Source organism: Manacus vitellinus, unplaced genomic scaffold (genome assembly GCF_001715985.3).
Source record: "Manacus vitellinus isolate BGI_N305 unplaced genomic scaffold, ASM171598v3 scaffold_1_pilon, whole genome shotgun sequence".
Lineage (NCBI taxonomy): Eukaryota > Metazoa > Chordata > Aves > Passeriformes > Pipridae > Manacus > Manacus vitellinus.
In genome coordinates, this window is record NW_021939396.1 from 17,549,987 (window position 1) to 17,574,688 (window position 24,702).

Genomic DNA, 24,702 nt, shown 5'->3' on the forward strand with positions numbered 1-24,702 from the left:
TTCCTATTTACTGTACCACAACTGTCACACAGTGTGGGAACTCCCTTCTCCTCTAGGAGTGTCCAAACCCCCTCTTCCTGGCTCTTGCTCATATGAGCAGAAATCTCTGGGTATTATTTGCTTTTGTAAACTTTGAGGGGTTTGGTTTTCTCTGTGTTTTTAAAATTTTTACACGGAGAGAAATTTAATATGGTTCTTTGAAAAGACATGCTTATGGTTATATCAAGTTAGCTGTGGAGCAAGTTTGTAAAAATGGAAAAGTTCATCCAGAAAATTCTGCATTCTGTTGCGTGAATTTTAAGTACTGATGATGAAATAGAACCTAAGCCCATTGAAAATCTCATGAAATTAGAGCCTTCATTCTTCCACTAGCTAAAACTTCTATTTTAATCAGACCTTATTGTCCATATAAATGGTCTGTGTAGTTTTCTGAACCAGGGACTTCAATTAAAGAACACTAAAGAATGGTTATATACTGTAAATATGACCCCCAAATGATATATTAAAGTAAATGAAAGCCTAGACACCAGTTCTGTGTTTTGGTAGAGAGAATCTTGAATCCTGAAGCGTTATCATAAATTTCCTTTCTCTCATTATGCTTCTCACCTTTCTCTCACTTTAATAGTGCCCCTGTTCCTCCTTTTAGACTGCTGGTAGTGTTTGCCTTCTGCTGCCTGGAAGTAGTCACGGGAGGCAAGCACCACATTTAACAGAAGGTACAGATATTTTTGTTCACAACAACAGCATCACCTCTGGGAAGAGCAAAGTCAGTCCCCCACCAAACTACAGGGAAGAAACTTTTCTTGCCATTTGCTCTGCAAGACCGTGGACAGAAAAACAGGCCCATAAGCACGCAGAGGACCTTCTTTCAACTTAAACAGGAAATGGTGCTTTGCCAGGTCAACCCTAAAAGGACCCCAGAAGAATAACTCATAGGCAGCTTCTCCAGCACAGGAGGAAACAGAGGGGAAAAAAGCTGAAAGGAAAGCAAAGGAAAAACGAAGATTCTTGTTACACTGAAATGTGTTGAGGAAGAGCGAGGAAATGGGTGTTATAGAATAAGACAGCTAAGAATGCAAAGGAATTAGATAAGGAAGCTGAAGGCAAAGTGGGCAAAAGAAGACAGTCAGTCTGACAAAAAGGATATGGAGAAATGACAAAGATGAAAGCACTGGAAAAGAAGTAAAATGAAGAACAATTTGGCAGAGGAATCTGTTAACATATTTATTAGAGGATAATTAGTATCCAATTAATTTTTTAAAGCCTAAAAGAATTAGCATCGCACTTTTACTTTCTGCTTTTATTTATTATTTACAATGTAAAAGAGGTACATTGACATCTGGTAAAATAAAGCAATACTTTAAAAGCAGTCCCTTCTTAGAGGAATTTTTGGTAGCATGCAGCTTGAGAAACAGTTCATGCTTTTAGCATGAGACACAAATCTGTCAATAGATAAATCAGCATTGGATAATGTTTACTCTTCCACTAAAAGATGTGCATCTCCATCCTTTTGCAGCCCTCTCACGCTTATATTTAGAATGATTGTCTACCTGAAAGGAAATTACACATCTCAGACCTGAACTCATTTAGCTGCATTGTTGAATCACTGGTTTGTTTTCTTCTGAGTAACTCCTGAATATGTTTTACTCTTCTTTTGAAGCAAATTTTTCTTTCCTTTTTTTTCTTTTTTTTTTTTCTTTTTTTTCTCCCTTTCTTTCTTTGATTTAAACACCTCTGGATTTCATCATTCATCCACCATAGATGATTATTTAATCTCCTTTTGATTGCTTCACATAGCACTGTTTGTTCTGTAAAACCCCCAGACAAAGTTCTCCTGAACTAATGCAGTGGTTCTTGTTGCCACTTTCTGCTCTGCTTTCACGTGGAGTATCACACTGCCAGGCACCAACACTGTCCTTTTTGAGGGGTTTCATTCAACCCATTCAGGAAATCTGGAACTCCTTGAAGTAATATCAGTGGAGGTCCTGAGTCCCACGAATTCTGGCCCATCCATGTGTCCTGACCAGCAGCTGCCAAAATCTTTCTAGCCGCAAGTCACATCAGGGCTATCTGTACCAAGTAGTGGAGGTGTCATCAAGCCCCCATATTCCCCTCCTACTTATTTCTTCTGGAATAGCTCCCTGTCCCAAGAGGGAGAGAAGCATGGCCTAGCAGTTTCTCATGAGGTGATGTCTCTGCTCACCTACCTCTAGTGCACACTCTGGAGCGAAGGGGCTGAACTTTTTAGACTGTCTGGTCACAAGGCAAAGATGATATAAATACATTTCAATATTTTTTGAGAAGTGCAACCACATTAGCTGAAGGCTTTTCCACTAATTTATTCTGTCTAATAGATTAAGAAATCAATGCTAATTTTGCTACAGGAGCAGACAGAGAGTTGTCTAAACATGTAGGTGGAGTTGTGTCTAGTGTCCCTTTCTTTTAGCATGTTACAAAATCTTTGGCACTCGTTTGGAGTTTTCAAGGCTTTGGGAAAAAATAACAAATATATTGGACTTTGTTTTGCAAAAATAAGTTTATAAGCAAGAGCAGTTTTACTCATAATAGTGTAAAATGCAGAGACAGAATTTACATCTGTAAATGTGACTATGGGTTTATGAACAGAGATTTAAGCAGGAGTCAACATCTCTCTTACTGCTTCTTTTGGGTTGTGTGGCTTGTGCAAATTCACTTGACACCAGCAACTCCTGAATCTCCTTTCCAGCCACTGTGAGCTACCCCATAGCCTAGAGCCTAGATTAGAAAAACTACCTCAGTTTGATCTAGTCTAAATAGATTAAATGCGAATCAATAGATAATGCCAGAAAATGAAGAGATTTATAAGGTGCCTAATCTGTTCAGGCTGAGATGTTACATGTCAGTACTCAGAGAGAAAAAAAATCAAAAATGTTTATATTTTCATTGCAAATAGGTATAATATATAAAACATACAGTTTAAGTAGCCATTGGATGTGTGGAGAAAACAATAAAGAACGTTTATCCTAGAGGAAAGCAAACTATCCTGACAGCTCATTCGGAGGTGCAGAGAAACCCTTATTCCCGACGTTTCTGCTGTCTGCTGCCACCTGTGGTTCAAAGGGAAGCTTTTCCAAAGATGAACTCGTCGCCAGAATCAACTAAACACGCAATGACAGATCTAAGAAAAGGACATTGAAGAACCTGATAAAAATGGTCAGGATGTCCAGCATAGATGGTCAAAACGAAATCTGGATTTAGGTACATGCTTTCAGTTTTAGAAGTACCAAACTCCCACTGACTTCAGTTTGTCCAAAATGGATTAAAAATACATTGGTTTTATAGCAGTTTAGACCTTTCCTAGGGAAAATAATTATATTTACAGAGTTAAAAGTTGCTAACAAAACCACAGGTGATGGAGAAAGGGGAACCACACAAAACCACTCTAAAAATTCATGTTGTTTTTACTACATTTTGACTACACCAGAGATATGTATATGGAGTACAGACATCAGGAGGCCTAAGGAAGAAGCAAAGAAAAGAAAGCTGTAGTTCAAGATGGGAACTGAACTATTTTTGAAAGAAAGAACACATAAAAGACTTTTCAAGACAAATGCTCACCATTTGTAAATGCAAAAATTCAATTTCTTCTTTGAATCTGACTTTAACCAACTGATGCATAATGCGTTATCCTGACTGTCTTTAATTCCTCTCTCACAGGTTTTATCTTATGGTCCAAGAATCACATTGCAATAGGGTTTTTTACTCATGATTTATTCATAGTCAGCAATCCAAAAAATACTGAGCCTTTACAAGAGTTCAAGAATTCTTTTTCTCCCCTTAAGTGCATCTGAGGGATATTTGCCATAGGATGGTCCAAATTAATATCTTCAGAGCAGCCCAAACTGCTAATCCTGTTGCCATACATAAGCTATCTTGTTTCTCTGACCTTTCACTTTCCAGTGTTCGAACCAGAGTTTCACTGAAGTTATGATTTACAGGTCACAAGGCCACAGATAACCTTAGATATTAGCAGGATTCCATGTCATTTCTTACAGAAACCAGAAATAAATCAATATTTAAAAAGCTGGAGAAACCCAGTTGTTTGTGCCCTTTTGTTCACTTTGAGTTTCCAAAGCAGCCAACATAGCAGTTCCCAACAAATGAAAATGAATGCAGATGAAACAAAACCAGAGGCAATTTGGTTACCCACTGGACACAAGTACGATGGACAAACAACCTTTTCATGATTTTCCAGGTGGGGTTGTCTCCACAGGCAGGTTTGCATGGTGCCTGTGGTACATCATGGAGGAGCTGGTGCTGTATTATACAAACGGTGAAGATTTCAGTCTCAGAACCTTGGCTGTTAAGAAAGGTAGGCTTGTGGAATAGGTGCCCTGAGAAAAAGCAGCATTTTGATGTCAGTTTAATGGCTGAAAAGTCATTTTTCATGGCAGCTGTTCCCTGGGCCTCTGATTCAGTTCTCATCTGCCCTGCACATGACCTGGAAACTGGGAGGTCTGTGATGAAAATGGGTCCCTTGTCCTTCCTCCCATCTTCTTTGGGTCAGATGAAGCTCTGGCCATGAAGGAGCTCAGACACCACATCCCATGCTAACACAAACAAGCCTTCTTGGGATCACTATTACATACCTGAAAGGGCCAAATCAGCATTATTATTTCACATGCTTTTGTCTAGATAGACATTTCCACTTATGAGTTAGACAACAAAAAGTTTTACAGATATGGTTCTACACATCAGTTTACTGACTTATAAAAAAACCTTGGTGCCAACCAGTTGTGGAGAACCCAGCTTTGTATTTACTGCCAGAGATTTCTTAAATGGGATATTTTCCAGTTGTCTACCCTTTTAAGAGTATATCCAGGAACCAGCACTTTCCAAACATGTCACACCTAGTGAATAAGAGAAGATGAATGCCCTACTCCTACTAAAGGCAAGGGAAGCTAGATAATAAAGTCAATATAAAGCTTTTCAAACTACTAGCATTTGTGATTGCATGGACAGTCAAACTGCTTCAACTGGGACTGAATTGTCCCCCATTCATACTTTATCTTCAGGTTTTATCAATGTGTCTCTTAATGCTTTTTCTCCTAGAACTCTAGGGCAGGTTCAGCATCTATCAAAATGGATCCTGAATTTGTGACCTTTAATCTGGAACACAATGTAAATAAAAACAAAAGTGAAGTCAGGGAAGGCTAGTTGGCTTTATTTCTTTCTGTAATCACTTTTCCAGAAATAACACTCAATGAGGTTTTTATACAAAATAGCAAGGCAGGAAAAATGAGGATTTTGGAGTCCATGAGATTCCTGCATCATCAATGTAGAGAAACTCCATTCATGCTTGCACCTGTCTGACTCCTGCTGGCACCGCAAATCATCATATTAAACCGTTATCCAGGAAGGAACATAAGCAGCAACATACCAAGCATGTCAAAACACTGAATGGGTTATCAAACATATCTAATTTGTAAGAGAAATCTTTAGTGCTCAGTGACTGAGTTATGAGATTAGTGTCATGGAAGGGATCAACTTGGTATTCCACCAGGAAATACCAGGTTACTCTATGCATCTCAAAGTATTTCTCTCCCATTAATGCTCTGCACATCGTTATCAGAAAAAATGGTTGCACAAAAAGCAGCTCTAATACGCAGGTAGCAGAACCCTGCCAAAGTGAAATGCCCTCTTTGGTACTGTAAAATGAGCTTCCCTGAAAAGGCAAGATTTCGCCTTCCTTCTTCCATAAAAGCCACATCCTTGAGGTAATCTTTTCAACTCTTGCTGATTTTCCTTGTTTGCACTGATCATGTTTAAGCTGAAGTTTCCTTAGGTTGTCTTTCTTTTTTCTTTTTCATTTTTTTTTTGCCTTCTAGAAAGTGCATGTGGAAATGCTTTAAAACATTACTATGGGAATGTTCCTGAAATGGCTGCATTCATACTGAAACTTTCAGCAGCCATGTTGCAACAAATAATTTTGAAACTTTTTTACTATTCCTTCATATGATATCTGTGAGGATGAACCAGAAATTTGGCTAGAGAGAGATATGCAAGACAGGTTTTAGTTTTAGGAAACTGCAGCTGTACTACTGGGGCAGTTAAGTAGGTGCCACTTGAAAACTTGTCAAGGAGCAAGTCATCCTTTTCAGGCTTCATGTATCATGTAGCTAAAAGAAAACAACACAAATCCTCTTATTTCCCTTTTTCAGTTTTCTGTGAGTAGCTAGGGGCTAGGAACATCCTATGTACACTGCCACGAGAGTACAGGTTGACAAGGTAGATTGAAAAGCTTCTGCTGGAGAAAAAGAAAGAGGAAAAGTTCTCTCTCTAAAAGTTATGTAATTGTTTGCCAGGGGCTTGGAAAGACTCGTGGGCACTCCAGCATCCAGGGGTACCTGGGAGAGGGCTGAGGAGGGCAACTGAGGAGTTTGGAGACTGTTCTTGCTCAGCTTCAAGAGAAGTCTTCTGTTGTTGGCCAGGGTTTGCTTTGCTCAGGTTGGACTATTGACATACTTCCAAGATCAGGCCCTTTGTGGGGTGATGCCCCGCTCACCAACAGCTGGTGATTAGGGGTGCAAAAGCTATCTCTGCAGAACAGTCAGTGCCTGGGCTATTCTCAGCCAGCAGCCTGCATATTCCAGCTCAGCTGGAATACATGACCTACCTGAAAAACTGATGGGCATTTTCTCAAGAACAGTATAAATTCAAGACTTTCTCATATTTCGCAGGCTAAGAACTTTGGATCACCACACATTATTTTCTGATGGAAATCTGCTACTAAGTTTTGCTTCTTTTTAATTTTATTTTAGACTCCTTTATTTTACTTTGTATATCCAGGTGAGAGACAACCACTGCAAAATGAGAACCCGTCACTTCTTGCCAGCATCTAATGTTGCACAGAGTAAAAGAACAGCAGGCTGAGGACATATTGAGAGATTCCCACTGAAGTTTTCTTAGTAACTTGGATAAACAGAGTTGTGGAAGAGGAGAAAAAAAATGTAGCAATGAAAAGGGGTAAAAGTATATCTGAGGGTGCAGGCCTCTCAAATTATCCCAGGGCTTCCATCCACTGACTAGAAACAGTGGTAAAAGATGGAGCACAACCTCCACAGAGATGAAGTTAAAAATAGTGGTATGGCATTGATGATGATCAGACAAAGAAAAGAATTAAAAAAAAGAACAAACCCAACAACCAACATGTTGTATGTCTTTCTGACTCAATGTCCCATTCTGTATGAAGCAGAAAAAGTGAAGGAAAAAGGGGGCATGATCACACTGAAGTCCTGGATGGTTTTGTTGTCTACTCATTACTACAGCCCAGTCACTTCATTTGCCAGTGATGGAGCTGCCCAGTTTGTGTTTGTTGTCCTCTGTGCTCCCTGCAAAGCTCCTTCTCAAAAAAATGGACTTGAAAGGAGAAACAGTAATTTCAGGAAGCCTCCTAGCACAGCAGGGTTACATTTGTAATATGGAAGGGTTAAGATTGAAAACCAAAGTAGTTTAATTCTATTTTCAGAAATCAGTACCTAATGCAGGATTATCTTTAATGACAGACATCAAGGTGTCAAAGGACTGTGTCAGGTTTCAGACCTTTTCATAGTTTAAATTCCTGTGTTTAATCAAAGGTTAACTGAATCATTGCTGGTAGTGAAGATTTACTTCAACGCAGCACTGTTGTGGGTGGCCTACAATAAGTAATACCATATTCAGGCAGCAGTCTCTTACACGCAAACGGATTTCCCATGCATGTCTCTGTGTATAGAAAATACATGTGACAGAATATACAAACTGTGTCTCAGGAGATAATGCAAAATAATTCTAACTCAAATTATTTCTTAACTGCTGAATAACCTTAGCTGAATAACCTTATTTTTTATTCATGACTCTTCAAAAATTATTTCCACTCAAACTGGATAAAATGAAACAATAGCAATTAGCTTTCTTTAATTCTTGAGTGTCAGAACCCATATAAGCAGAATTCCCTTTCGTTGTGTCAGGCTACATTTTCCTATTTTTTTCTGGGCAACACATTACTTACAGAAGAAATAGGAATCAAACTTTTGTGAACTGATTGTTTATTGGTTTGGCAATACTCAGTGAATATACAGAAAGTAGGACATAAAATAGAAATTGATTCATACTCTGCAGTTGAAACTTGTATGCTATTTTTTCCGTCTCTAGTAACTGGTATTGCAAATAATTTCAGTGAAAAGAATAGTGTATCTACAGAATACATAGGTATTTTTTATGTTCATATGGAGCTTTGTATCAGGTTTTGAAAAATATTCCTTCATATCCTTTATTCTCTGCTATGGTAGTTCTATTGTTGCTCAGTTTGCTTGAGGTTAACCTCTAGAATGTTAATAATGTACATTGATTACCTTTCTCCAAAATACTTATTTTGATGAAAGTTATATTTTCGTACTTCACAGGACTTGGCCAATTTTATGTAAAATTTCTGTGATATCATGAAACGTATTAGCTTATAAAGGATTGATGACACTTATTCTAGATGTTTTTTGGTAAAGTTTCTAATTCTAAAAAGGTGAATGATGTCATTAACTGACCTACTTAAAAAAAATAATTAAAAAATCTTTCCACTACAACCAACTATTAAAAATATGCTGATATATTTTACAAAACATGTTTTTTTCAGATTTGCTATTAAAAAGAAATATTCAGGGAAGGGGGATTTCCTTTTAGAAATATATGTGGTTTCACTGAAAACCTCAGAATGAAGTGTTTGGGTTTCCAATGTAAGGTCCTCATATTTTGGTATAATGGTGAAATAATTCTGCTTTCCACCCCTAAATTTCACCAAGGAAATCAACAATTAAATATAAATAAGGAACAATAATTATTAGTTTTCTAAAAATAAAATTGTGGGAAAATTTGTAATTCCTGCCCCTTCCATCTATATTTTAGGTAATATAAGAACATGATTAAGTGTCTGAAAGTGTACTCCTATTTAGTTGGTCTTCAATACAAGCATAGCAACTAGTCCAGCTCTTCTAGAAATGCAATTGCCTCAAGGAAGAAGTGATAAGCTGAAAGATAAGCTGAGAAAAGGAAGTATTCCTTACTGTGACCCAGTGTCTTGTACATAATTTAATGGTAAAACTGAGTATTTTTTGATTACATATCTTTTTTCAGTAACATCCAGGGAAAAAACAGTTTTCCTCAAGTGCCTCCAAAAATAACATATGACTTGAAAGCAATCAAAATTTATGCAAGCCATAAACTGGAAGCCAATTTCCTACTCTTCATCCTGAAGCTCTCAAAATGACATGGCAAACTATGAGAAGAAGCAGGAATTCTCTTCCACTTCCAGGTGGTGCAAAAGGTCTTTCTTGCTGTATATCTCCTTTTGCTTTTGCCTCTGGTTTGATTCCAAACACACCTTCAATCAAGCAGCCCACATGGAAGTTAATATTTTCATAATTAGGAAAGCACAACATCCACTACAGCCTCCTGAAAATCTGCCCCTTCATTCAGTGAAAAAAAAATCTAGGGCTCTGTGCTGTCTTGACAGTACACCGAATTTCTCACCATTTTTGGTCAAATATAAGCTCAGCTCTTGAATGGGTTAATAAAACAGCATGAAATCTGCTGGGCACCGAAAGTTATGTAAATGGACTGCACAGCTAAGCCAGCTTCTCAAGGTGCTGGATACGCAAGAACGTTAAGAAAAGGGGAAACCTGCATCTGCTCTGTGTTTATAGACAGGCATAAAATGATTATTGCAAGACTTGTAGATAATATGATCCAATGTGGATACAAACCTCTGGAGTATCCAAGGAATTCATTTTAGTTTTGAGAAGGCTTTGATCTGTCGACATTGACATTTTCTACTCTAAATGACAATTAAGCCATTAGAGCAGTATGACTGAAGCCAAGTTTTTTGTAGATTCCCACCCACAGCAATAGATGTCAGATTGTAACAAAGGATAATTCACATTACAAAAGAAATAATCCAAATTTTGCTCATCAAAAAAACCCTAATATAAAATCTAATCCAAAAATGACATCTGCAGTTTTAAGCAAAGCAGTGTTATTTGAGTGATTAGATATCATGTTTGACCATAAAGAATTGATGGCCTCTCTGTTCCAAAAGCTGTCTAAACTGTGAATTTATATTAGTGATTTGTCCAATATTTTAGACTGCAGTAGAAGTAATGAAATGTGTCAATAATTTGTTACGTTAGACTCCTTGCCTCAGAAATCTGTTTTCAATTCCATCTGGACTAACATCTACTTCTAACAAGCTTAGCTATTTCAACATATCCAAGGCCAAAAAGACAAGTCTATGCTAAATCGAAAATCTGGGGAACATTTCAGTAACTCAATTGGAAATAAGAATCATTAGCAGTCACAATTTCAGCTCTAAAACTTAGCAAAATAGCTATTGAACATAGGAGTTTACCCCTAGATTTTGTGTTCTCTTCAGGGAGAGTGAGCTTCAGTGAGATTTCGCAATGACTAAGGCTGATGATTATGACAACTTCCACAGCAGCTGCAGCATTCATCTGAAACCTTCACCAAAGCCTTAGGGATAGTGCTGCTCCCATTTGGCACTGCTGGCACACACCAAACCCAGTCTACATCATCAAAAAAGAGAACAAAAATGTTCCTTGTCTCTCACAGTCACTTGTTTTCCCTAGTAAGACTAACAGTGATTTAACAGAGATGTCTGGGAGACAATTCATTCAAAGAAGCCCAAAAGTCTGGGAGACAGAGAAAGGATTGATTTTCCTGATGATGTCTTGAGAGCAGTCAAAGAAAGAGAATAATCTTCAGTCTTCTCTTTTGTTTTATGCTATAACACAAATTTTATTTTTTTATGTAAAGGCAAGGGAGATTTTGTGACCTGTTGTCTCATGTTCTTTAAGGGAGAACAGCAGCCTCAATTTTCTGTTATGAGTAGAGGCTTCACTGCAGGAGTTTAAAATAAATATTGAAGGCAATCATTATTTGTAGATTTTCTTTTTATGTTTTTTTCATTTCAAACCTGAAAATTTTAGGATGTACAGCTTAAAGTCTTCCCATTACATGTGTTTGTCACTCCTAGAGTAACAATCTCTAGTATTGTCAGTACATAAAGGGTCTCAAATTTGTAGAATAACTTGGGATATATTTATTTTGAGAATTTAGTTATTACTTTAGCTTATTGTAATCCCATGTCACTCAAAATAATTTACACATGATCTGATTTGATTGTTAAAGCTCTTTCCTTAAGATCTCTTGGAAAGCTTTCATTTGACAGCTGTTCATTTTGCTAACTGACTCTTCTGTCTAATCCACGCAATCTGAGAATTTTACTGTGGTCATGAAACCTCAACAGTCATCCAAGCTGCAAAGTTTACAAGTCCTGAAGAAATTCTTCTTGGAATAGAAACTTTGGTATCCTCTGTGTCCCTGCCTAAATCTTTCCTGAATACTTTTCACTACTGGCAGTCAAAAAGAAACCAGTTGATCCCAGTAGGTCGGCTATAATTTGGTGCACTAAACCAAAGCCAAACCCAAACCCATTAATCTCAAAGTGACTCTAGCATTAAACATACTTACACAAGAGCATTACAAAGAATTGCTAAGCCTGTACTAAGCATTGCTCATGTTCACTAAGCAAACCAAATAGTCCATTTGCTGTAGTGGACTAGAGAGACTTGCTCTGCTTGTTCTTTCAGCTGACAAAGTACAGCTTAGAGAAACTCTAAAATGTTTTCAAGTTCTTTTTGCTTCCTATTTCTTTTGTGTTTCTCTTGGTCTTAATAATGCAGAAATGGGAGTATTCAGAAGCATTTTTTTCATTGTGTCCAATCCTAAAATGTCCAAGGAATCCTAAATGCAAAGTTTAAGTCTGATAATGGTTTAAAAAACATTAATCCAAAAGACTTCAAGAAAAAACTTTAATTTCATTAATCAGTTTCACTTGTCCTTGAAGCAAAGAACATTAATCCTTATCAGTTTAAAGTTCTAGCATGTTTATATGATCAAAATGTCTGAATAACCACAGTGCAAATTCTGTGGTTTTTGTTTGCTACTCTAGCAAATCAACCCGCACCTCTGCAGTAATAATATCCTTCAGGAATTCCAACCAGTTCAAGCATGATCTCCACTTCCTGAGAGCATGTGGCTGTTCTCAGGCTGTCGATTTTTCCAAGGGTATCTTTATTTGATCTCATGAAACACTTTTGTCCCATATGAGACTAAATGCATTGATATACAATTTCTATGTAAATCCCTAGAACACTTTTTTAATAATGGGGTTATGCTAACCATGGCCCAGTCCTTGGAGATCTTGTTTGTACTAAGTAAAATCATAAAAATAGCTGCTTAAGCTTCTCCAATTTCTAACCCCTCTTTCCTTATCAGCTATGGACAAATATTGTTTGGCTTGGTGCCTTGTCAACAATATCATCCCTTGACTTCTTAATAATCTTTCCTATGGCGGTTAATGCATTCTTTGACTTTTTTATTATTTCCATAAAACCTGCATAGCTATTTTAGCCTTCTCAGCCTTTTGCAGTTCGAACTGCATTTACAGCACAATCATTCTACACCTTTGCTATTCCCTCAGGTTTGCTTTTAAACTTCAGACTGTCCACACCACCAGCCATGTAATTGTAGTTTGTAAAAGAAACTTGATAAATGGAGAATTCTCAAAGAAAAATTGATTTCAGCAGAGAGTTCACATAAACTACAGCAGTTCAAAGTGACATATGTTACACTGAAACAAATTTTGTTTTGATGAAAAAGATATATTTTTTGGCTTGATGGCTATTCCTATAGGGATTTAGTTTGTGATTGGAATTATCTGTACAAGTTTAAAAATTTATTTTCCCTCTAAATTATTTAATGAAGATGTCATTGTCACTAAACGTATTTTATGTCTAATCAGGTCCTTTACTTTCTCCCATTTTTACAACTGGTTGGAATCTGCCAGTTTTCTGAGTCTGGCACTTTATGTCTGACATTGCTTCAGTCTGAAGTATTTGTTGCCTTTTTACTATGATTCTATACTGCTGAGGTGACCCTCAGTGAGTCAGAAATAAGTATGTTTTGAGAAGATCAAAAAGCCATCCATGTTTTATTATTGTATAGCTTTCACACAATGGAAGAACCTAAATACCAATTAGAGGAACCTGTACCCACACGGTTCTTTTCTGCACATACAAAGATATACACAAGGCAGTATGTGTCTTAATAATTTACAACCTGCCAGCAGAGAACAGATGGATGAGACAAACATACTGAGTTGTAAATATGTCATCTGTTCCCAAGAACTCTCAAAGCTCTAATTGGAGTCAAAAGGCTAAATTTATACTGAGTTTATAACCAACGAAAGGATGAGAAAAGTTCACTAACCACTGTTTTTTCATCAAAATTGAGAGAACAATTTTATCAAATAGATATCACATTAACACAAGTACTGTTACATTGGAATATGAAAAGACTGATTCAACTATGTTCGAAAACTTAAGGAATAATATAAAAATAAATATGAGTTGTTCTTAATTGTCTCAAAAATCATACTGTAATCATGCATAGCACTTTGAATCTCTATAGCTGGAAAAACTGTGTGACTGTATTTGCAAATGTATCTCAACAAATGTTTTTCAAAGTTATTTGTTGAGGTGTGTGGGCAATCTGATATTAGAAGGGGTCAAACCTGACAGGTTGGCAGCCATTCTGATTCAAGCAGATGCATTGCTCACATATATTGCCCCAGATGAGGCACAGCACTATTTCACACAGTCCTGCTGGAGCTGAAGCAGCCTCCAGGCCTTTGAAAATCATACTAGCAAGGGACAGGACTTAGAGCCTCAGATGGGAAAAGGAAACTAAAAGCTGATAGTCCACAGCAATTTAAATCCCACATGAATTTCCACTCAAGTGATGGCAGCTGTCCTGCTCAGTGCACTGAGGGCACAGTCAAAGACCTCCAACCCATGAGGTTTGCTGTAAGCAGCTGTGGGTGGTACCTTGCTTGTGGTTTGTGTTCTCTCAGCACAGAAGGGAGTATCCAGTCACACTGACCAAAACATTGCGCAGACAAATTCTACAAGAAGTAATCTTTTCGGAGATCAGCAAGCATTGCAAACTTGGGACATAGCATTATTGCTTGGTGAATTATGAGTAAAACATGCAATAATCCCATATGTACTGTTTAGTCCTGTTGCAGAGACTGAAAAATGAAGAGTAATATGATAAAGTTTTATCCTTTAAGAAACCATCTTTTAAATAAAGATTTCTATGTCTGTTTTATCAAACCTTCTGTGTTGTTTTATTCTTGTCTTTCTTTTGTGCTTTTAACTTTTCATTTTAAACTAAACTGACACTGCAATGGTAGTCTAGCACTTTGTGTCATTTCTCATGAAGACTGCAGCCCTTCTTCCTCCTCTGGACAACTGATATTTGCAGCAAAATCAAACTCTGTCCTGTATTCTCTTTTTCTGTAGAAGAACCCCTATGCAGCAGTTAAAGTCTAAGAAAAGGGATAAAAGTAGGTCCAGAATGTAGGGATGATTTCAATGAGTATTGATCGAGATCTTTGTTCAGAGGCAACATCTTTTATTTAATGACTGTAGAGTTCTCCTAATATGTTTTCAAAATGCGTATTTTAAACCATTTGAGTTTTTAATATTTCCAAAACTCCTAGTTAAAGATATTTTTACACCGTCTGGTGCCGGAAAGACAGAGAACAATCATTCGCTGTTCTACACCATCTATAACTTTAATGAACTGTATATTACTTCCTTTATCTCTTGCTTATTAGAGATTCCTTCTTATTTCTTGTATATAAACTTCTCCAAACGTTTAATCACTCTTCTCATCCTCCTCTTTTTGACCTCCTCTTCCTCTTTCAGCTGCTATTGTATTCTCTTTTTAATGGAGGCAACATAAATGCAGTCAGAATTCAATATATAAGAGCCTCATAGTGGCAGAAGGTTTATCATTCCAGTTTTGTTTTCTTTTCTGTTCCGTTCCAACACCTGATTTGCTTTTCTGGCTACTGTCAAACAATGAGCTGACTAGACAACAAAGTAAACTCTAAGCTTCTCTAATATGGCTCTCTCCCGCTCTTGCATATGCACTAAAAGAATTGCAGATCCAAAGAGCAGATTTTTTTCAAATGCTCTTAAACCAAAATTTAAATACAAGTTTGTAAAGCCAGAAAATAAAGTCTGTAACAACATTTTTCATTCTATTAAAAATAAAATTTATAATCTCTTCTTGTAAGTTATTTCAGATATATTCTGGAATAATTTTAATAAAAATTTTACTGAAAGCTACTTGCTTTTTAAAATCAATAAAGAAAAGAGAAAAATCCTACTCCTTTTACCCATGTAATTAGTTTTTTTAAGGCATTATCTGCACTGACTAGCACTGACCTAAACCCAGCATAACAACTGGATTAAGCCAGTACTGGTTTGATTGGAGTGGATATAGTTTTGGAGTTAGGTAGCACTTTGGCAAAATTCTTTCAGGAAAAACTTTTATGTGACAAAAGCAAAAAATTGTTAACTACCTTTGAAAAAATGCTTGCTAGAACAGTGGATGTATTCTCCATTACACAGTCTTTGCTAAGTACATGTCATTTGACCCTGACATTACTTTATAGTGTGCAGAAAGCCCAGAAAAATCAGTGGGAAATCTTCAATTTTTTCCTGTATTTGCAAATTCATTCCTCTCTTCAGATATATATGTGCAAATCTATTTGACACTGATGTGTTAAAGCCTACTGTCTTTTCTACCAATTAGTTTTGACTAATTCACTTGATGGAGTATGAGTTTTTCCACACATATCTAAGATCAGAATTTGGCAGTGTGTTGACAATGTATCTTAAGATATAAGATATTGCATAACTTTCCTCATATGGTGCACTGTTGAATAAATACTTTCTCTGAGACCAAGATCAAGTTGCTTCGGCATCAGTTCCAAGTGGGGAATGGAGGAACATTGGATTGCAGTACTCAACTTTTCCTTAATACATTCTGTGTGAAGGTCACATGTTTGTGTCAAGAACAGTATGTCAGAACAGTCACCTTATACAACTGTCATGTAAAGTTAATTTTAAGTTACCATAGTTGGTACCTCCAAGTGAGTAGAGATGTTTGTACTTACTGGCACTGGTCTTGGTGGCTACTGTGCAGTCAGCACCCTTGAGAGCAACTCCTCATTTGTGAGAACCAATCATTCAGAAACTGCATGGTAAATAGCTTTCGTTCCTACTCAACAGGAAAATTGTCATTTGAACCATCAAAAACATTAATGTCTCCGAGAAAAATTCGTCAGAACTGGACTATTGCATGAAAAATTAGTAACAATTTACTCACAAAATATACAAGTTAACATTGGCATAGGAGACTTAGAGTAAACTAACTCTTGCTTGGAATGGTCTAATGTAAGTTTATGCCACTCTGATGAAACTTATGCAACAACAGGAGTTGCCCCAAGACCTGGAGATGACTGGCAGAAAAGGCAAGGCTTGCAAAGACTACACTGTTTTATTTCAGTGCAGCAGTGCTTGATGAAATGTGAAAGTAAATCCCCATGCAGGGAGTTAAATAACAGTAGCATATTCATGTATGACCATGTGTTTGCATATTAAAAGTTGATATGTCCACAGTTCCATGAAATACCAATGCCCATGGCTGCTTATTTTTTATTTTTGAGACTTGAAATTATTCATCTGTGCATATTTTGAACCTGGTGCTGTAGCAGCTGCAGTGCTGCATACACTCTCATGCACACACATGTTGTTCCCTTAAATAACTCACCACTGGATGGAAAATTAGAATATTCAAGCATCTAGTATAAGGCAGTAGGTTGGCAAAACAGACATCTGGATTTTATATTAACATTGAGCGAGTGTGCTTCCCAAATGTTCTTCTTTATTTATGTGAAATGAAAAAGCAAGTACATGATAAATCATTAGAATATATTTATGTTACACTGAAGCCACAGAAGTATGGTCTAATTCAGAGTTTCTGCTGAGATCTATGTGAACTAGGTGTTTGTTTTAATTCTCCTGGGAGTCCCACCTAAGAGACCCATGGGAAAATGAACTTGAGATGGCACAAGGAGTTTGCTTGTGCCAGTGAGACAACAAGAACTGCTGGTGCTGAAAGGAGGTAGGTTCCATGTAGTAGGAAAACTGGGAATGATTATCTTGGCAAAGGGTTGTGTTTATTCAGCATTTGCCACCAACAGGACTACTGTGTTATTGTTAAGGTTTCTCCCTGTAGACCACATGATAGATATCAATGATGGAGGCTCAGGGATGGTTTTTGATGGCACATTTCAAGTTGCGGTTGCCATTTTAGGCTTCTTAGTCATTCAGGCTTGAGCATGGAAAGGGGCTGTTGGTCAAATAACCTTTAGCTCAAATAGATTCCCCTCCAACTTTCATACCCTCTGTCTTCACCAAATAGTCCACAAGATTCAGGGAGAAAAAGAGAGGAAGGAACAAAAGAGTACCTCACTCTAACTGCTCCAGCTTCCTTTACTTCTCAGAAGCTGTAATTTCACCAGCTCATGTTTCTTTGCCTCCTGAAGAAGATCTGTTGGACTTTCAGCTATAGTGTCCTTGGGCACTCAGGTTCCTCACTCCTTCACACTGCTTGGTTTTCCAGTTGCTTCCAGATTCAATCCACACCGCCCGGATGTTAAATCCTGGATTTTGCAGTTATGTCTATACTAGTAAAAATGGACTAGGACCCATCCTGTGTGTCCCCAAACAGTAAGGACAAGAAGTCAATACCCTGCCCAAAAGATGTAAGGCTGCTGCAAGATGAAAGAGTCTCAGCTGGTGAGAAATTGAGGGAAAGTGTTTGTATCCCTTTGATCCAGCATCACTCCATCTGTTCCATGGCCTCTGAAGGCATTTATGCCTATTTTCCCAGTGGTTTTAGTATATTTTCACAAATAGAGCAACTGAGGAATCTTTTGAGTAATATGAACAAATAAGACCCCAAAATACTTATATCATGTTTGTTTTGTTATTCTGAAATGCCTTTACTGACATTTATGGGGAAGAAAGTTTTCTTTTTCCAGTGTGTTCTGTGGTGTTCTGGTAGCTTCAGCTGAACATTTTCCAGGACTCAAGACAAATTCAGGCTGGGTCAAATAATAAATATTTCATGCAGCATATTTTAGAAATAGAATGGATCAGCAAAAAAATGCAGAATTATAAAGCATTATGAATTAAATTAAGAATCAAACACTCTTAAAAAGTCTTGCCAGGTACTGCAGTATATCTTGGATTTACATTGAAAAGATAAGGCTATGACAAAAGTGTGTTTTGGAGATATTTGAGAGTGATCAGATGAGTGTCTGAGAATGAAAATAAGATGTGAAAATCCAACCTCATTTAGGCATACGTAGAGGATTTACTTTTGAAATTTGATTGCTTAAATTCGCTTTATGGAAATTATTCAATTAAAGATCTATGGACCATGCATTTCATCGATATGTTTTTGAATGTCACTAAAAAAATACTTAATATTGATTTTTACTGGTGAGGATTTAATATCTGCTAAAATTACCCAAAAACCCTAAACTATATCTAAATAACAAAACATTTCCTATTATGTGAGTTCAGACAAGTCTAATCTACTGAAACATGCTTTGATTCACAATTTTAACTAATTTTAGAAGCTTCAATTCTGTTGTCAATGCTTCTTCTAAGTCATGTTTCATTCCATGTGTATCCCAGTGCCTTGCAAAACAAAAAGATAAAGGACATAAAAATTTATCATCATTCAGCAGTCTGATTCCTTGCAACAGCTCTGATCATTTTAGTCATTGGGTTATCTGCTTCATCACTCACCTTGGACTCTCTATGACAATTTAGCATAACTTTAGGACACCTTATGGCAGCTTAAAGGGGTGACTCCACAAAGAGTAAGGCTCGGGACTGCAGTGTTTGACTCATAGGCTTTCTACTGGCATTTTCACAAGGAGAAACAATTGACCAGGGTTTTGAAAATCTCTATTTTGGACACTGGACTGTGTCTGTGATAGTGGAGTAGCACTGCAGACACTTGGAGGTGAACATAACTGAGTAATTAAGGCACCTACGCAAGTTTCAATTCCCCACCTGATTTGCTTAGAGCCAGCTCTGCAGATATGTCGTGTTGTAGATGTGGAGATATAGCTCTCTCTTTAGCTGTCAGCTCACTAAAGTGTCAAGCATTAATAAGATTTCATAAATAAAATTAATTATATAAAAATAAATATGAATGTAATAGGAATAATTTGCCTACATTTATTTTTTGAGAGTAAGATATAAAGTCAAAAAACTCTTCTGTTGATTCAGTGGATGCAGATTAACAATGCCGGCATTTAATTTTTTATTCAGCATAAAGTTCTTTATTATAAATATTAAATTTCAAAGATGGAAATGATTTCTTGATTTGAAGTTAACTCTGGGAGAATAAATTCAGTCAAAGAAGGAGAAAATTCAGGAAACTTCAACTGATTTTTGGGAAAGCATTTCAGTTATGAATTTTTAAGAATTTGCATTTTGAAAGTTACAAGTATTCAAAAATTTCCTCCCAAAGATAAATCATCAAACATGTTTATTTTTAGCTCAAACAGTTATTTTCTCCATTCTATACAACATATCTCTACCTTTCATAGACAAAAAGGAAAAATTTCTAATGTTTAACTTCCAGACAAATATATAGCAATTGTAGATAGTCATGTTTATATGTATGTCCATGCAGCGTCTCAAACACAAATTCTTGTTAAGTTGCCAGAACTACTATTTTTGACACAGAAATTTGCTCCCTAACATTGACCTAACTCTCCAAGACAGTGAGTAACCTTCATATTGTGATGACATCAATTCGCTTGAGAAGTCTTTGCATATACATCAGACAGTGTCCCTGAGTGTGATAAACTGATGAATAGGAAACAAAAATTTTGGGGGTGTAGAACTCAAATTCAGTTTACTGTTTCCCAGTGAATACTTAGTAGGGGAAGAGTGCATCCAATTGCTCCTTTTTCATGGCTTTGGAAAAGAATTTCCAGTCAGTGTATTCTGGTTTACAGAAATAACTCTCTCCAAGAATAATCTCTGAGGGCTCTATTAAACAACAAACAGTTCCTAAGCTCTCTGAGCAGAAGCCAAGGAAAGGCCACAAGTGACACAAAGACTGGCTCTGTACGCAGATGGCTGATTTGGCAAGACAATAACCAACATACTGAAGAAGGCCTCTTTTGGTTTTCATTTCCTTTAAATCTCTCTCAGCACTGAAGCTGTGAGAGTTGTAGGCAAGGTGGTGTAAATAAAAGTGTTCAAAACAGTCTCTTTCTTGTCTTAGAGCTACTGCATAAGGTGGGATAATTCCTTGAACTGTTTGAGGTGACCATCACTTTGCTGAAAAAAAGCATTTTAATCCAATGTCACAACAGCTCTTTTTTGCATTTGTTGCTATAAAAGTGGTCTCAAAAGAGATAGCATAATTATTTTTATACTTAAAGCCTTTTTTTTTCCATAGGTGGAATATTCCTTTAACTGGAAGGCATATGGCCCATGATGTTCTCTGTGTTTAATTTTCCCCCATTTTTGCTTTATTTCTGTGTGTATCTTCAAACAACTTTCTGGCTGACCTCTGTGCCTATTGGCTCACATCAGCTGGGAGAGTCGAAGTGTCTTGAGAATACCCTCATCATTACGACCAAAATGTTCAACTGAAAAAAGAGTCAAATAATTTTTGGACACTCAAGTACAGATTGACAAAGTTACAATAATAGATTTAGAAGAACCTATTTGTAGCTTTACCAAAAATGCAGACAGAATATAACAAGAATAATTTAAAATGTCACTAGAAAAACTCACACATATTTTTAATTAAATTATATCATAATCCTTACTACTGTATTATAGTATCATCTCCAGATTTCTCATGTACTGATTTCCTTCTAGCAAAAGGCTGTAATGGAGTAAAGAGAGAACCAGCAAGACACCAGCCATGTCAAATTCAGGACAAGCAAAGACTGACACTGACTAGGCAGCAAGTCTAAGCATTCTGGAAATCTTTACAGTTTTGAAGGGTTTCTTAAGATTTATAAAAATATATTCATTTTAAAAGCCCTAAAATAAAAACTAATATTTAGAAACAATGTAATGAAGTAGCTGGAAATAACCTGGAATGTAGAGACAATTACCAAAAGCCTCATTTGGGAGAATTGAGTCAGTGTGATGCAGAAGTTGGGGCAATTCTATTGACATCACTGGAGTCACACTAACCTGAAAGGACATCTTACATCTGGGATCTGCTTTGAAGAGTTCACATTCTTCTAAAAGATATGAAGACAACTGGAGTCAGTCCCAATACCAAGATGCTTCAATACCTGTGGTATATAAAACTGCAGGTGGCTTCCGTGGGAAAATGTGCACCTCATGGTTGGCCATTTTTAAACAAGTCATACATTGGTAATTTTAAGACAAATTCTAAAAAAATGTCACCCAAAGACTGTCCTAGTTGTCAGTGCCTTGGAAATCAGGTCATTGTGAGGGCAAGGAAAGATAAAGTCTTTGGGTGCATCCTGCCCCCCCCACACACACACTCTCCCTTTTTATTGTCTCCAAGGGGGAACATGATTTGTCCCAAGATGAGAAGATCAGGTGGGAATTAATTGTGGAAGGAACTCTGTGGATGCTTGCATAGTGGATGCATTGCAAGTTGTGGGAACTGTGATGACTGGATTGACTTTGGTACACGTAGGTCCGAAAAGGGGTATAAAATTCTGCTGGAGACTGGGCAAACTGCGCAAACTGATCTCCTGAGGTTGCCAGCAGTTTCCAAGTTGATCACCCCTCCAGCAGGGACACCTGCAGAGTACATCCAGCCTGAAGATGGGGAACACTCACTTTTGGACAGATGAGTAAAAGCGCTAAGATCTCCTACTTACAGAGATAAAATCCAAAATTATCTATATAGATGCTTTGTTGCTTTGTAATTGTTCATTCTGCAAGGCCAAAGACTGTTAACCTGGACATTTCTAGCCAAACCCGCTTATATTATAATCCTTTAGACCTGCTTATATTATATGCTGCACTGACAATATTTAGATATTATATTAGCAATAAATCTAATCATAATCATCCACACCATCAGTGCCATATTTCTTGCACCTGACTGTGTTCTCCCTACTACTTTGTTACAGCCTTTATTAATTCTCTCATAAAAACAATCAATTTTCGGCCTGCTGTTACACACTGTAGAAAATGAACCCTCATCGAGGCTGTGTTTTTCAAAGGCTGCTTGATCTTATGAGACACATCACCATAGAAAAATGAAACCTCTGGTAAAAAGGCTAATTATCAGGAGTTATTTTGAGATCAATCAAAAAGATTCCTAGAACAAACATGTCTTACTTCTCTCCCTGAAGGACAGGAAGGACTGTATCATGAAGGACTCAATGCAGTTGCCCAAACAAAGGCTTCTGGTGTCATTTGAGACATCCTAAGATAGCTGAACAAGGTGTCACAGGTGACAGGCCCTACAGGGGAACTGTATTATTCTGGAGTAGCAGTTGGAGGTTAGGTGCCCTATGTGATTCACCTCCTCCCTTTAGGGAGACGAAAGGAGACTGAATGCTACATCTTCATTAATAGTAAGGCACCAGAGAATAGAAAAGTTCTAAAAAATGAACATATTCTTTTGATACCTCTAGCACTGAAATGAAGATCCTAACTCATCCTAACATTAGTACTTTATATTCAGTTGAAGTTGAAAATAACTTTGGGGAACTATTTTGCCATGATGAAGATGGAAGTCAAAAGTTCTGGGAAAATCTTTTATTAAATTGAAAAAAAAGAGATTAATATAAACACCTCAAATTCAGTAAACTCTTGGGCACAAGTTTTAGAAACAAATCAATGGGATACTAGCTAGAGAATTGATGATTCTGGATTTTCTTTGGGTTTGTGTGACCTACTTTGTAGATATTTAGCTGACAAAGTGCTAATGTAGATGATTTATGACTGATAATGTTCTTATATTTTCGGTTTGAAAGAAATGTTCACTACTGTGTCCCGCTGGCTTCAGGATAGCATCCGGTTTTCTCTGACTCAGAGCCAGCAATGATAACTCATTTCTTCACCATGTTCCATTTTGGTTACAGCAATGCAATTTACTGAAACTGGAAAGCATCAGCCCTGGGAAAGTTGCAGCTGGTACAAATGCAGGAGCAGTTCACTTCCTCAGTCCCCTCAGTCACAAACCATGTTGATTTGCACTTGCAGCCCACACACCATCTAAACTGGTCTCTAGAGGTGATCTCCATCTTCTCACCAGTTAAATAAAATCATGTGGGGCTGTGTGATGCCTATTTGGGACACTCAGGCCATGCAGTTGGTGAGATGAACTCAGGCCTAAGTTAGACTGTGGTTTCTATGCCATTTTGGTTCATGAGAGGCACACCTCAGTCCCTTCCTGGACTTATTCCTTGTACAGAAAATTACTATATTAATATTCATTTTCCTATTTGGGAAGCTGAAACAAGAGAAGTGGGTTTTGTATCAAAGGGAAATATAATAAGATTTGTCTCACTTCTTATGGGATGGAGGAAGTTCCTGGGTATGGAGGCAACTCAGTTACACTATAAATTAAGATTGCATATAAATGTAAAGTTTATTAGAACTTCAATTGAAAGCCTACATTAAAACCTTGATGGATTTTTACATATATTTATAATACATGATGATAATAGATGTAGACTATCTCTTTTTCTAAAATATCCTGAGTTTGCATACATACATAAGTATATAATAGAATAATAGAATGGTTTGGCTTGGAAGGGACCTTAAAGACCAACTAGTTTTATCCCTCCTGCCATGGGCAGAGACACTTTTCACTAGACCAATGACTATTTTGCTTGTGCATGCATAGTCATTGCTATCAGTTTGGTCTGCTTGCCAACACCTGAAGGAGACCTGACTTTGTTGGTTTGATTTTCAGCACTGTTTTAGGGAATATTTTGTGCATATTTTGCAGTAGTTGGAAGGGGATTACATTCAGAAAGATTTATTTTTTTGTTCCTTTTGTCTGTCATCTAATTTCTGCTTTGAAAATGCCTTAATCCAAAGAAAACTTGAAAAAGAACCTTTGTCTAGAGGGTGTGTACTGTATTTTGTAAAGTTGCTGATATCAAAGTGCATCCAATTTACCTCAGAATATATACATTTTAAAAAAACCCACAAAGATTTAAAAAAGCATGAAAGAACTATGCACTATGAAAAGTATGTGCAAAAAAAGTCAGATAGAAGAACAAGGAGAAAAAAGAGGGAGGGTAAAGAAAGAGAATGTCACCATAATAGCCATACCAGAGAAAATCTTGGTAACAAAATATGTAAATAATTTCTAAAGTATACTGTAACCTATGCACTAGCCGCAGGGTAATAAAGACCTCACATAAGCGAAGACATTACTGAACATCTAATCTTCATAGGCAGATCAGTTCCATATAGTCCCAAAGTTCAGAGAGGAGCAGTCAATTACATTTATTGTGAACATATTGCCAAGTATAGACAGGGTTCAATTGTACTGAGTGGTTCCTGAGGTCATCAAATATCATTTTGTTAAGGCTTCCAGCTGGCAAATTCATTCCCTTACTCTCTCCTTTATTCTCTTGTGTTTATTTAATAATTTTACTCATGACAGTGGAATTACTGAACCAGCCTGTGAAGCCACGAG